Source organism: Lepidochelys olivacea (assembly GCF_965140295.1).
Source record: "Lepidochelys olivacea isolate rLepOli2 genome assembly, chromosome: 8".
Lineage (NCBI taxonomy): Eukaryota > Metazoa > Chordata > Testudines > Cheloniidae > Lepidochelys > Lepidochelys olivacea.
Window position 1 is genome coordinate 37,069,797 of NC_140418.1, and position 13,716 is coordinate 37,083,512.

Sequence of the window (13,716 nt, forward strand, 5' to 3'; positions counted from 1 at the left end):
TAATCTCCCAAACACATGTATAACTTGAAGGGGTGTGTGTGTGTGTGGTGGTGGGCTGTATACCCATCAACATCCTATTTGGGGTCTGTGGAGGTTCTAAACTCTCAGTGAACACTACTTCATCTGGTCTAGGGAGGGAACATAAATCTAAAGTTTTCATCCACCATCACCACCCACTGGTGCTATGGTGGGGGAATGAGTTCAGTTTCTCCTGTCAACTAATTGAAGGGAAGAGTTTCAAGGTCTTACCCACTACTACTGCCTCCACCTAAGCAGATTGTTCCTAGTGTCTAAAGCTCTCCAACCTTTGCACATCTTTGCAAGAGGGAAGAGATACAATGAACATAATACTGATTTCTCCCCCCCCCCCCCCCCCCAGAATTGGATGCCTGGAGTGGATTGATGCTTGAACATCTCTACTTTACAATTTCACCTGAAGGGATGGAAGGAGGGGCCAGCACTTATTTTGGTGTCTAGGCAGTCCGTTGTGCATGTGTCCACTCACCCCCAGACCTGGTGAATTCTGAACTGTTAGGTTTTGTCTGACTAAGAAAGTTGCACTAATTTAATAAAAATACATATTTTTAGTCCAATTGATTTAGTTAAACTTTCGTAAACCCCTGTGTGGGCACACTACTTACAGCTTTCTGAATAAACTGACATATCAATTCAGCTTAAGTGTCCACACCAGGACTAAGCTGTTTTTTAAATTCTAAATAAATTGGTGGCACTTTTGTGTGTGAACATGGCCTCAATTTGAGGTTATGGCCCATAAATATCTATGTTCTTGTAAATATTCAAACTGAAATAACCCTCAACCCCACTGGAATATATTTGTAAAATACTTGAATCCGCTCCACCCGCTAGCTTAGGAAAAAATACCAATTGCTTTTCTGTTGGTATCTAGCATGTATCAAGCCTTCTATCTCTGTTCCTTCACATTTCAGTGTATCTCTGTTTTACAGCAGTGTTTACAAAACACAGGTCTAAGTGAGAACCACTCTGAGAATCTGTTAGCTAATTATGAAATCAAGAAAGATCTAAAACATACCTACAGAGATTCTGAAATAGTATATTTATTCTGATATTGATGCCATCATACTGGTAAAGATTCTGCTTTGGAAATTTATCCTCTTTGGGTATGTCTATGATGCAGATTAAGCGATGACAGTAACATGGGTAGGCATACCTGCACTAACTTTAATCTGGTGTGGGTAACAATAGTGTGAAGATGTGGTGGTAGGGTTTTCAGTGTGGGCCAGCAACAAGAGGTCATTGGTTACAGTCATTGGCAGGCTTGTACTGGGATGGGTAAGCCGTGCTGAAGTCCATGCCACTATGTATTCACTAATATTATCCCCACTAGCTAGATTAAAGCTAGCATGGGTATGCCTACCCATGCTACAATCATACCTTAATTTGTGATGTACCTTTAGTTACCTACTTCTCCATCTCAAGAGATGTGGATGTCTAATTGGTGTCTGTGAAGTACCATTGTGGAGATTCTCTGGTGAATGAGGCTATATAATGGCAAAGTACTATTTATAGTTGATGTCTGTAGATTCATTATAAACCATTGAGGGCAAAAAAGATTAGGAACTTTGTTCAAACACTTGCTCAAGGCTGGTTTAGCAAATAAACAAGAAAGCTCTTCTTGCAGAAAGACCTTTCTTGTTTAAAACATTTTAAAAGGTGCTGCCAAATAAATATTCAGAGGCTTCCAAAATACATGCGTAGATAAATTGGCTTAGTGTTTCTACCTGAGTTTGATCCTGAATGTGCTCATTACCTGTGCTCAGTATTTGGCAGAGATGACTGTATGAGGAAACATGACAGAGAAGGATGAGTCTTGTGACTGATTCCCTGCTAGGTTGTTATGGAACAAGGTTGACACAATTCAGGAGGAGCTATCTTTTAGCCTCCTTCTCTGTGGGAGAATATTAGAGGCACCTGCTGCTATTGTTCTGTGTTCCAAAGAAGCAACTGTAAGCTCTTGGGATGGAAAACTGCAGCGCTTGAATTAGACAGCTTTGAAAACTTAGCAAGTGTCTGAACTGTGGTCTCAAGTCATGAGTCAGTGACTCGGGTGTATGCTTTGAGGTACTATCAATGCTTGGAATTAGGGAGCACTTGAAGGGAGACTTAAAAATAAATAAATAGTGTGCTTCTGTTTATCCAGATGGCTTGGATGACATCCAAAAGTTCTGGATAAATGGAAGTGTTTTGTAAGTGACATAGGGTTATATGGGGAACACACTGGCTTCGGGTAACTAGGATTTTCAGATAGCTGGAATTATACTGTACTTGAAATGAAGGTTTGCCATGTCCCCTTAATCTGGGCTTTTTCTGCAGTTGGCTTCTATAGTTTTTTAAAAAAAAGAAACCTTGCTGAAATGACATCAATAACAAGTGTATGTACATATGGCAGTATTCTTAATATTTATAGATACTAAGGTCAGAAGGGACCATTATGATCATCTAGTCTGACCTCCTGCACAATGCAGGCCACAGAATCTCACCCACCCACTCCTGCGAAAACCTCTCACCTATGTCTGAGCTATTGAAGTCCTCAAATTGTGGTTTAAAGACTTCAAGGAGCAGAGAATCCTCCAGCAAGTGACCTGTGCCCCATGCTACAGAGGAAGGTGAAAAATCTCCAGGGCCTCTTCCAATCTGCCCTGGCAGAAAATTCCTTCCCGACCCCAGATATGGTGATCAGCTAAACCCTGAGCATATGGGCAAGATTCACCAGCCAGATACTACAGAAAATGCTTTCCTGGGTAACTTAGATCCCACCCCATCTAACATCCCATCACAGGGCATTAGGCCTAATTTTCCATGAATATTTAATTACCAAAACCATGTTATCCCATCATACCATCTCCTCCATAAACTTATCGAGTCTAATCTTAAAGCCAGATAGATCTTTTGCCCCCACTGCTTCCCTTGGAAGGCTATTCCAAAACTTCACTCCTCTGATGCATTGATGTGATTTTTAATATGGTAAAATAACTGGACTAGGATTAGTCAATGGCAGGTGAAGAAAATAACGAAATAAAATCATCATGGAGGTGCAGAAAATAGAATACAACACAAGTGTAAAACAAATACAGGATTCAAAAATGAATACAATTTCACAAAGGCAAGCTAAGTAATACTTACAGCATTTCTTATCTGAGGTTTCAAAGTTCATTAAAATGAAAATATTATCCCCATGTTGTAGGTGAGGAAACTGAGGCACAGAGGGGATGTGATTTGCCCACAGTCACACAGCCAGTCAGTGGCAGAGATGGGAATAGAACCCAGACCTCCTGACTCCCAGTCCATTGCCCTATATCCTGCATTATTCTGCATCCTATGAGACACTTAATGGAAAAAAACAGCTGGGGTGGGGATTGGGAAGCCTTTAAAGTAGAAACAGTAATTGGATATAACTTTTGAGCAATATCTTTCTTAGTTATTTTAAAGGCTTATTGTGTGGATGGAGGCAGAGGAGATGGGCATCAGATATAGAAAAAAACAAGGAAGGAGAATAATGAAAATGAATTAGTTTTGAGTCAGCAAAGGCCAAGAAACAGTACATATGGGGAAAGATTAGGAAACCTTGAATATGTCTCCATTGCAGTTAGATGCTAATGGCTGGCCCATGCCAGCTGACATACCCCTTATGAACACATTTGTCAGTTTGAGTTCAAAAGAAGGGTTTAAAGGGAACTGAATCTAGTGGTGCAGATGAACTATGAAGAGGCTAATAAGGTGAGAGGAGATTTGAGAAACTGACACCTGTGATCAGCAGTAAAAATACGTCTAGTGCAAATTGGTCAGTAATTACGGATGATTCAAGCATGATCTATGGGAATCATATGAAGTAGAAAATCTTTTGCCTAGTACTTCTGGAAAAAATTAAGAGGGAAGCTGTAATTCTCTTGTACTTACAGAAGGTATTGCCACCAAAGGCTGTTTAACTTTGGAATCACCACAGATTTCCCATGGGTTTGGTAACAATAACAAAGGTCAAAAGATTCACATTTTAAACTTGGCCTGGGTTTGTAGTTGCAAGCTGCTGTGGCCTATTTTAAATGAGTTAATCTAGTTCTGAGTGAGCTGCCATCCCTGTGAAGCTGGATTCTGTTGAGGCTCTGGCAGTAGGTGCTGATGGAGTGAATAGGCATGGATAATGAACTATCTTCTTGATACTTGCTGTGATCCCTATAGGTTAAGTAGGAGGTATGTTGGCAGGTGCATATATGTGTGTGAAGTTTAGGCTACCTGTCTTTTGGCTATAGAAGATTACTGGGTCCAGGGCTATCAATATGTGAATCTCTTACCTTTTACCAATATTACATTAATTAAATTATTTAACTGAAGTCTGTCTTTTAAAAAGGGAAAACTGGGCTGCAGAAATAGAAGTACCAAATTGGAGTAAAGGACTATGATAGTTGAAGTATTTGCAATATTGTGTGCCTCACTGACCTATTGTAAAATGAAAAAGCAAGTCTGAGGTCATCTATAATGATAAAGGTACTCAAGGATCTTAGGGCTCAGAGTGGAGTCTGACTGCAATCATATACAAGTTTTGCAGGCCTCTTGTGTTCATAGTTATGTAGTCCTGATTCTTCAAAGGAAATTGGAGTTCACCCCTGCTGTAGAATGTCATTTAGTTCATTTGCATCCCTTTTTCAGAGTGGGCGGCCTGACAGCAGAATTGCCTTATGTATAAAATTTATTTGTTGCATAAGCCTCTGGGTATATTTACGTGAAACACAATTAAAAATCAGACACAACCTACCTTTAGAGTCCCTATGGTAGGTACCCCGTATCCTCCTTAATACGTAAGGATTTTTTGCAAGATGGATAAAAATAAATGATTTTAAAAAATCAAATGGGAGTTTTGATCAGATTTCTTTTAAATTTAAATTGCATTTTTATTTAGATATAAACTTCTTAAATAAACCCTTTAAAATTAAATCCTGAATTGACAACCCATGTTAAGGCCTAAACCTAATATAATCTATTAAAATTTAAATAAAGCTTCATCAGTGAGTCCTCTAAAACCTTTAATGAGCTAAAGGGTGCTGCTATTTTAATTATATAATGAATCAGGGAGAAAACATCTGTAATTTTTGAGGCCAACTCAAGCTTTGTAAATGTAACAATGTCATGTAATGCATTATCTATTTTCGGTCTTTATAACAGAGCAAATACTAATATTTACATTTTTGCAAATATGTAAGTATTTTGAAGAACGTGGGGACAGACTTCCAAAGGTATTTAGTCACCTACAGATACAAATAGATGTCTAGTGAGATTTTTTCAGAGGTGCCAAAGCAGATTATGTGCCTGCACACATTTGAAAATCCCAGTAAGCACTTCTCTGCATCTTGAAGCACCTAAAAAAAATACCTTTGTTTCTGGTCACCGCGGGACAGATTTTTCAATCTGTCAGCACATGGACTATAAATAACACTTGCTTTGTTTAATAAATCGGTTAATTTGAAATGCAAAACATGTTTTGATAAAACATATATTGAGTATCCAGTATATTTAAGGTTGTTTATTATAAACAGTTTTCAGATGTGGTTCTTATACATTTTTAATTGATTCCAGTTAAATTTACACATGAGTAAAATTAACTAGTAAATAGAAAGTGGTGAATGACATTTCTTAACCTACAATAATTAATTAAGAACATGAATAAATGTATGTTCGGCTATATAATTGTTTATATTATATTTACACACACTTTTTGCTAATCAGGAAGATAAATATCAAATTTAGTATAAAGACTACATTTAGCTGCAAATCAGCATGTGTAAATGCTGTACCAACCAATGAGAATAGGTACTCTCCTAAAGCAAAATTCAAAGTACAAGTTTAAAACATGATTAGAACTAATGATTTAAATTAATGTTTGTTGCTTGCTGATTCTAATTAGGATTAGAATCAGTGATTTAAATCACTCCACCCTGATTTCTTTTACCCAGTTTGCACTCAAGAAGATGCTTTGGACAAAAAATGAGTCTTGCACATGTTAAATGGCTGTAATTTTTCTCATTGATTGACTTCAGAAGCTGATTATAACGTGTGCCTTATAGGGGAGCCTTTCTTCTGACCCCAAAAGAACCCCTCCTGGACCCATTTCAGTTCCAAAATTTTCACCTGAAGCAAGTAAATGTAGTTTATGTATCTATCATGAGGACTCCCTGGTAGTTCTCAGTGTTATCAGCTGAAGTCAAAAATACTGTGTCCTGAGGAGTAAGTTCTGATTGTCTTAATATGGACATCTGTATTTTCAGAAGTGATAATATTGCTTCAAATATCACCAAAGTCCTCTTATCTCCTGTGATTTTTATCTTGTCTTACTAATGGAAGTACCCATTTGCGGAATGAGGAAAGTGTAACTTAATAAAAATTTAGGAATTAATGAGTTATACTAATCAAATTCCTTTGTAAATATGGGAAATCTACAACATCATGTTTATGTATTGTCTGATAACTGATGTATTTAAGAGTTAAGGACATCCTGTTTGAAACGTTTCCATTGACACAGTATGATTTTCAACTCCTGTGATAGTCTAAATTATAAGAACAGTTGGACACTCTTGGTAGATTATTCTTATTTGCAAACCAGCTTTTAAAACTACACTACCTCCGTGTAAGCTTGAAAGCTTGTCTCACTAACAGAAGTTGGTCCAATAAAAGATAATACCTCACCCACCTTGTCTAACTATCCCTAAGTTTGAGGTAAATGGGTGATATCAGGTGATGGAGGGGGTCACATTTCAAGCAAAAACCTGTTCCATCAGTAGATACAATCCCAGGGATGGGTTACTTTCTTTTAATGGTTTAAACCAGTCCATTTGTGGTCATGAAGGTAAAGGTTTTCTTTTCTTTTAAATCTAATTTTGGAGGAACTGTGGGGTATGAAATTTTGGGGATTAAAACAGAACAGGCTGTTTTCATTTCCTTTTTCCATCTATAACTCCTAATAATCAGTTTTAATATAAATTGGAGACTTAACATTTTTCCTAACTACTTGTTTGTATAATTTTTTTTTCAGTATTATATCTATCAAAATGTAGCTAGAAGAGTCCTGTTCCTGAATGTAGTATGTGTTAATACCGTGCAATCATGTTGGGAAGAAACACATTCATGTTGCAAATGGTCTCATTTTTCAGTAGTTCTGCGATAACATGAGAACTTTTTCTTCCTCTTCTCTCCCCATTCCATTTTTGGCTGGTAGAAACTTTATAAACATTCATCCTTTCTCTGCAAGGCCGTTTCACAGTATCCCATAATTCTGACTAAGTAGGTCTGGTTGTGACTCGTTTCAGAGCCATCCAGTTCAGCTTTTGAGACAGGTGTTGATAGATGGTTAATTGTTGCAGTCTTTGCTGGTCAGAAGAGCCCAAAACTCTGATTCTCACTTGACTATGTAACACTTCTTCTAGGTCCATTTGCTGGCCCTACTCCAAAAATCCTTTTGTCTGTTTGAAAATAGAAGACACTTTACCCTAAATATTTGTTTAAATGCACAAAAATATGCAGACTATGTGCTTGTGACTTTGTTTTAATGTATGTTAGGGGCCCAGAGTTTCCACTAGGCCCATAAGTTATTCATCCCCAATTGCTTCCAATAAAACACAATCCCTCAACAACTCACTTCTTCACTACAGAAATCAAAACTCCCTGATGAAACCTTTTCTCCCCATCAATATCCTTCTTACCCAGAAACCTTAGTAAAATGATAAATGTTAATATACCTGGAAGGCTAACAAATCTGGCCTCTTTCAGACCAGAGAGAAGGAGATCAGCTTTTTGAGGTAAATGCATCACAAAGAGAGGTCTACAACTGGGCCCCAGTCTTAAATGAAGGGGATCCAGACCATACTACTAATTGCAAACATGACAGTAGAGCACAGGGAGAGAGGCCATCCCTTAAGTAGATATTCAAGCTGTGCATGGTTAAAAGCAGCACATTATTTATTATTTGTATTTTAATCTTCATTGTTAACTTTTTGAAAGACACTCCCAGGTTTCTAACCTCTTTACCACCAGTTCTCAAGTTTCCAGTGGAGTAGAATTTAGCAAGGGGATTGTAGTGGAGTTGCTTTGTTCACTGGAATAGACTTTTGTTAGGCTAAACCTGAAGCGTTATCCTATATTTCATTTGCTGGCTCTGCAGTGGCAGAACATGCGTGTAAACTTGTATGTGCTAGGTTTGACAAGTTTTACTAAAAATGGCACAAGATTTGGAAAAGCTCAGCATGGTCTTCACCAAGCTGTACACTTCTGTATAGCAGGAGACTTGAATGTGGAACGCTCTCAACTTCTTTCAGAGGCTCTGCTTTTTCTTTCTTCCGCTGGCAGTTGAAGGGCATTGCAATTCCTTTTCCTACAGGAGATCCTGTGAGCTTTATCATCTTATGTGGGAGTAGTCATTTTTAAATATTGAGGCGCTCTGGTGTGCCTGAAGCATATAGGTGGGGTGGGGAACAGGCTGATGAATTGCTAGATGGCGTGCTCATCTGTTCTGTTCGTACATTGTTAAGCACTCTTCTTTTTTGTATTCTCAAGTTTTCTAAAAGTTATCTAGAACTGACTGGACTCTTTTAAAACTGGCACAATTACATAGAGATCACATTTTGGGGCCTAAACTGCTTGACATCTCACAAATCGGACCTTTCACATTGGGCCATGCTTGAAAAAGACCACTTTTACAAATAATTTTTTACTCAACCTGAGCCCAGGTGGCGTTAGCTGATCAAAGCAGCCCCCTCAATGATTTTTTTCTAGACTGGGAAAAAGTGTACTTGTAAAATGTGTTTGTTATGTTTTTAAAGTGAACCATTTTCCTAATATAAACAAGACCAATTTTGGGCAGAGTAGTAAATAAAGAAGACTGAATAAACTATGAGCTCTCAATCCACCAGACACTTGGTCTGTTTTCCCATGTTTTCCTCTTTTGAGTTTGACAAGGGTGATGTGAACATTCCTCCTGTAGTGAAGTAGAAAGGAGGTGAGTGACGGCTCCCCCAGCCTCAGCGCGCAAGCATACCCTATTAGGAAGGAGAATGGAATCTTTCATGCCCAGGAATGGGGAGTTATCCCTTAACTTGTGCTTTTTGTGAAGATCCAACCTGAAATATGTACAGTAGATGGTTTTCTCTCCTAGGGTTGCTGGTGGTATAAGCAACTTCCCCCAGTAGAGCATAAAAGACAATCCCAAGGAAGCCCATTAGTTTTAGACAAATGTGGTTTTATGCTGCGTCTGGTAATTTGATATTTTTGTCTTTAATTTTTTTTTAAATTTCTTGGGTTGAAATACTTGAGCTAGATCTAGCCTTCCTCATCCCAGCCTGGCTAAGCTGTTTTCTGTCTCCTCCTGGAGTTAAGTCATAATATTACATTTCTTATGTTGGTTATTTCCTTGAAAACAGTGATGTCAAACACAGGATTGTTTCCATGGAAATAGATAACATCAGAAATTGACTTCGGTCAAGATCTGAGGGGTGGGAATAAATAAGTTGTGGGGAAACCTTTTGAAGCAGTTATTAAATAATGAAAAAATGGATCAGCTGATTAGTAAACTGATTAGTGTATGCTGAAATATACTTGAACACATATAATGCTTAACAAATATAACTGTTTGCCTTAGACACTAAGGCCTTGTCATCTGTCTGTTTAAGGCCTTCCTTAGGTACAAGACTAGTTTGTTCTCTCCTTGATGTGTATACTTAACTCCCACTAGGTTTCATGTATTATGAATATGCTTTGAGAATAGAGCAGATGGCAGTCAGAACCAACTCTGTAGATATGGTGAGACCCTTGCTGGTAACTGCCAAGAATCACTTGAAACTAAAACTTCCTCAATCTACCTGTCTGCTAATCAGTCCTAGCTGCAGTCTTGTTTTTAGTTTATAACTCTTGAAGTAGTGACTGAAATATCTACCAATCTTGTAGCTTTCTTATAGGCAATTCAAAGGAGTTTCTGCACTTGTTCTGTTTTTCTGCTACCCTTATTTAACCACAACAAAACTACAAGATTACAGGCGCACCTTTTTTGTTTTTAATTTGTTGCCTTTCAAGAATGTTAATTTAATTTCTTGTTTGTGGTCGAACTTCCACAAATCACATGGTCCTGCTCCAATAATGGTTTCATCCTTAGCTCTGCCCTGGTAGTTTCCAGTATTCATGAAACTGTTCAGAGGTATTGTTTCATTTTAAATATGTATTTTGGTATAGGAAAGTTCTAAGTGAGAGAAAATAGTTGAGAGAAATCTGCTGATGTGTTTTATATGGACCAACTGTCCAACTTTTTTTTTAACGTCTGCCCATAAAAGTTATTTGACTTTGATTTGTTAATACTAACCTAAGAAAATTCAAAGCCTAGGACTCTGGATGTCTAACTTTTATCATGGAGGAATGTTCCCATACTGCATTTCTGTCTTGATGTATCACTTAAGTATGTATTTTCATATGTTAACATTGGCCTGAATTTTGAGAAGTGACTGGTGATTTTGGGTGTCCAGCATGAGATGCTTTGAGGTATTGCAGGTTGGGCACCCATAATTGGTGATCACTTCTGAAAATATAAGGCAGAGTTTTGTAAATAGCTTGTGTTACTAAAAGTCTTTTTAAGAAAATGTGTTAAGTAATGTTAACTATGGATACCTATACTTGAATTTCAGACTTCAGAGCACAGCACATGTCTGCTTTGCATTTGGGAAATAGTCTTTCTTATGTGCCCGGTGACACAGTATAAATCTAGTATTTTGTATGATCTACAAAATGAATTTGCAATAGACTGTATTTTGAAGTAAACATATTACAGCCTGGTTCCTACAGTCATGTTGTTTTTTCACTTCCTGATGACAGCTTAATGTCATGGAATGCTGGTCTCTTAAGGGGAGAAAAATCTGTCAAAGTATGCAGTTTTGCTTTTTTGTCCTTTGGAGCAGGGTTCAGACTGTGATGTTTGTGGTGGTGTTTTTTGTACAAGTGCAATGTTATCTTTGAATTTTCTGAGGTGGTAAAATGTTTAATATTGAGGTAATTTGCACTCAGTGGTATGTCTCCAACCTCAGATTCACCTGGGTATTCTCCTTATGCTTGCTGACTGCTTAAGATATTCAGCAGTAGACGTTCACTCTGGCTCCTGAGATCTGACAGAGAATCTCTTTTCATGCACAACTTAAGAGGTGTGCAGCAGGGAGCATCTCTTCCTGGGCACCTTATATGTTCAACAAATGAGTGGATGGGGAGCTAACCAGCTCCCTCTACCAAAACCAACCTCTGGAGTGTCTGTCCTCAACAAACTACAGTTGGATTGTTGGCCTTCCAGCAATTCCTCCAGTCTTACTGGGGGGCTGATAACCTTATTTATGCTTACTGGGAGCTTAAAGGGGGCTTCTGGTGCATCCTACTCCCCAAGACTTTCAGTGGGAGTTTTGTGTGTGTTGGGGGGAGATGGCAGCATATGTGTGTAAAGCAGCGGTTCTAATGAGCCTCTTAAGAAGTACAGTGATATTGAAAAATCTGTTGCTTTCTTGTGACACCTCATACTCTACTGGAACCTGTAGGTGGCCCCCAAGGTCTATGCTCCCCCCATGTATCCGTGCTTGTACGCACCTCTTGTGGTCATAAGATGAGAGAGGTGGGGCAAAGCAGAGTAGGGAATTATTGTCCCATCTCCATGCTAAGGCTGTGTCTACACTAGCACTTTTGTCAGTAAAACTTTTGTTGGTTAGAGGTGTGGGAAACCCCACCACCACTAACTGATGTAAGTTACACTGACAGAAGCGCTGGTGTGGATAGCACTATTTTGGCGGGAGATGCTATCCTGCTGACATAGCTACCACCACTCTAGAGGTGGTTAGGGACTATTTAGAAAAGCTGGACGTGCACAAGTCCATGGGGCCGGACGAGTTGCATCCGAGAGTGCTGAAGGAATTGGCGGCTGTGATTGCAGAGCCATTGGCCATTATCTTTGAAAACTTGTGGCGAATGGGGGAAGTCCCGGATGACTGGAAAACGGCTAATGTAGTGCCAATCTTTAAAAAAGGGAAGAAGGAGGATCCAGGGAACTACAGGCCAGTCAGCCTCACCTCAGTCCCCGGAAAAATCATGGAGCAGGTCCTCAAAGAATCAATCCTGAAGCACTTGCATGAGAGGAAAGTGATCAGGAACAGCCAGCATGGATTCACCAAGGGAAGGTCATGCCTGACTAATCTAATTGCCTTTTATGATGAGATTACTGGTTCTGTGGATGAAGGGAAAGCAGTGGATGTATTGTTTCTTGACTTTTAGCAAAGCTTTTGACACGGTCTCCCACAGTATTCTTGTCAGCAAGTTAAGGAGGTATGGGCTGAATGAATGCACTATAAGGTGGGTAGAAAGCTGGCTAGATTGTTGGGCTCAACGGGTAGTGATCAATGGCTCCATGTCTAGTTGGCAGCCGGTATCAAGTGGAGTGCTCCAAGGGTCGGTCCTGGGGCCGGTTTTGTTCAATATCTTCATAAATGATCTGGAGGATGGTGTGGATTGCACTCTCAGCAAATTTGCGGATGATACTAAACTGGGAGGAGTGGTAGATACGCTGGAGGGGAGGGATAGGATACAGAAGGACCTAGACAAATTGGAGGATTGGGCCAAAAGAAATCTGATGAGGTTCAATAAGGATAAGTGCAGGGTCCTGCACTTAGGATGGAAGAATCCAATGCACAGCTACAGACTAGGGACCGAATGGCTAGGCAGCAGTTCTGCGGAAAAGGACCTAGGGGTGACAGTGGACGAGAAGCTGGATATGAGTCAGCAGTGTGCCCTTGTTGCCAAGAAGGCCAATGGCATTTTGGGATGTATAAGTAGGGGCATAGCGAGCAGATCGAGGGACGTGATCATTCCCCTCTATTCGACATTGGTGAGGCCTCATCTGGAGTACTGTGTCCAGTTTTGGGCCCCACACTTCAAGAAGGATGTGGATAAATTGGAGAGAGTCCAGCGAAGGGCAACAAAAATGATTGGGGTCTGGAACACATGACTTATGAGGAGAGGCTGAGGGAGCTGGGATTGTTTAGCCTGCAGAAGAGAAGAATGAGGGGGGATTTGATAGCTGCTTTCAACTACCTGAAAGGGGGTTCCAAAGAGGATGGCTCTAGACTGTTCTCAATGGTAGCAGATGACAGAACGAGGAGTAATGGTCTCAAGTTGCAGTGGGGGAGGTTTAGATTGGATATTAGGAAAAACTTTTTCACTAAGAGGGTGGTGAAACACTGGAATGCGTTACCTAGGGAGGTGGTAGAATCTCCTTCCTTAGAGGTTTTTAAGGTCAGGCTTGACAAAGCCCTGGCTGGGATGATTTAACTGGGAATTGGTCCTGCTTTGAGCAGGGGGTTGGACTAGATGACCTTCAGGGGTCCCTTCCAACCGTGATATTCTATGATTCTATGGTGGTTTCATTATGCTAATGGAAGAGCAGCTACACGGGAGACCTTATAGTGGTGCATCTGCAGTGGTACAGCTGTTCCGCTGTAAGGTCTCTAATGTAGACATAGCCTAAATAGATAAACCCAGTAAACTTGATTAAATTATGATCTGACAAACTATTAAATTATTCTGTGATTACCATCTTTTTAAAATTACAAACAGGTTTATTTTTAAATTTTACAAACAGTAAATAAAATTTTTGGTGGAAGACTTTTTTTTTGCCATTGACAA

General features: G+C 39.4%; 1 protein-coding gene across 13 annotated transcripts in view; it reads left to right on the forward strand.

The window, feature by feature from the left end:
• The window catches only part of LOC311524906 (ankyrin repeat and KH domain-containing protein 1), a gene marked incomplete at its 3' end in the record, with an annotated part of 207,119 nt that overhangs the window by 1,107 nt on the left and 192,296 nt on the right, over window positions 1–13,716 (forward strand). The window lies entirely within an intron of this gene.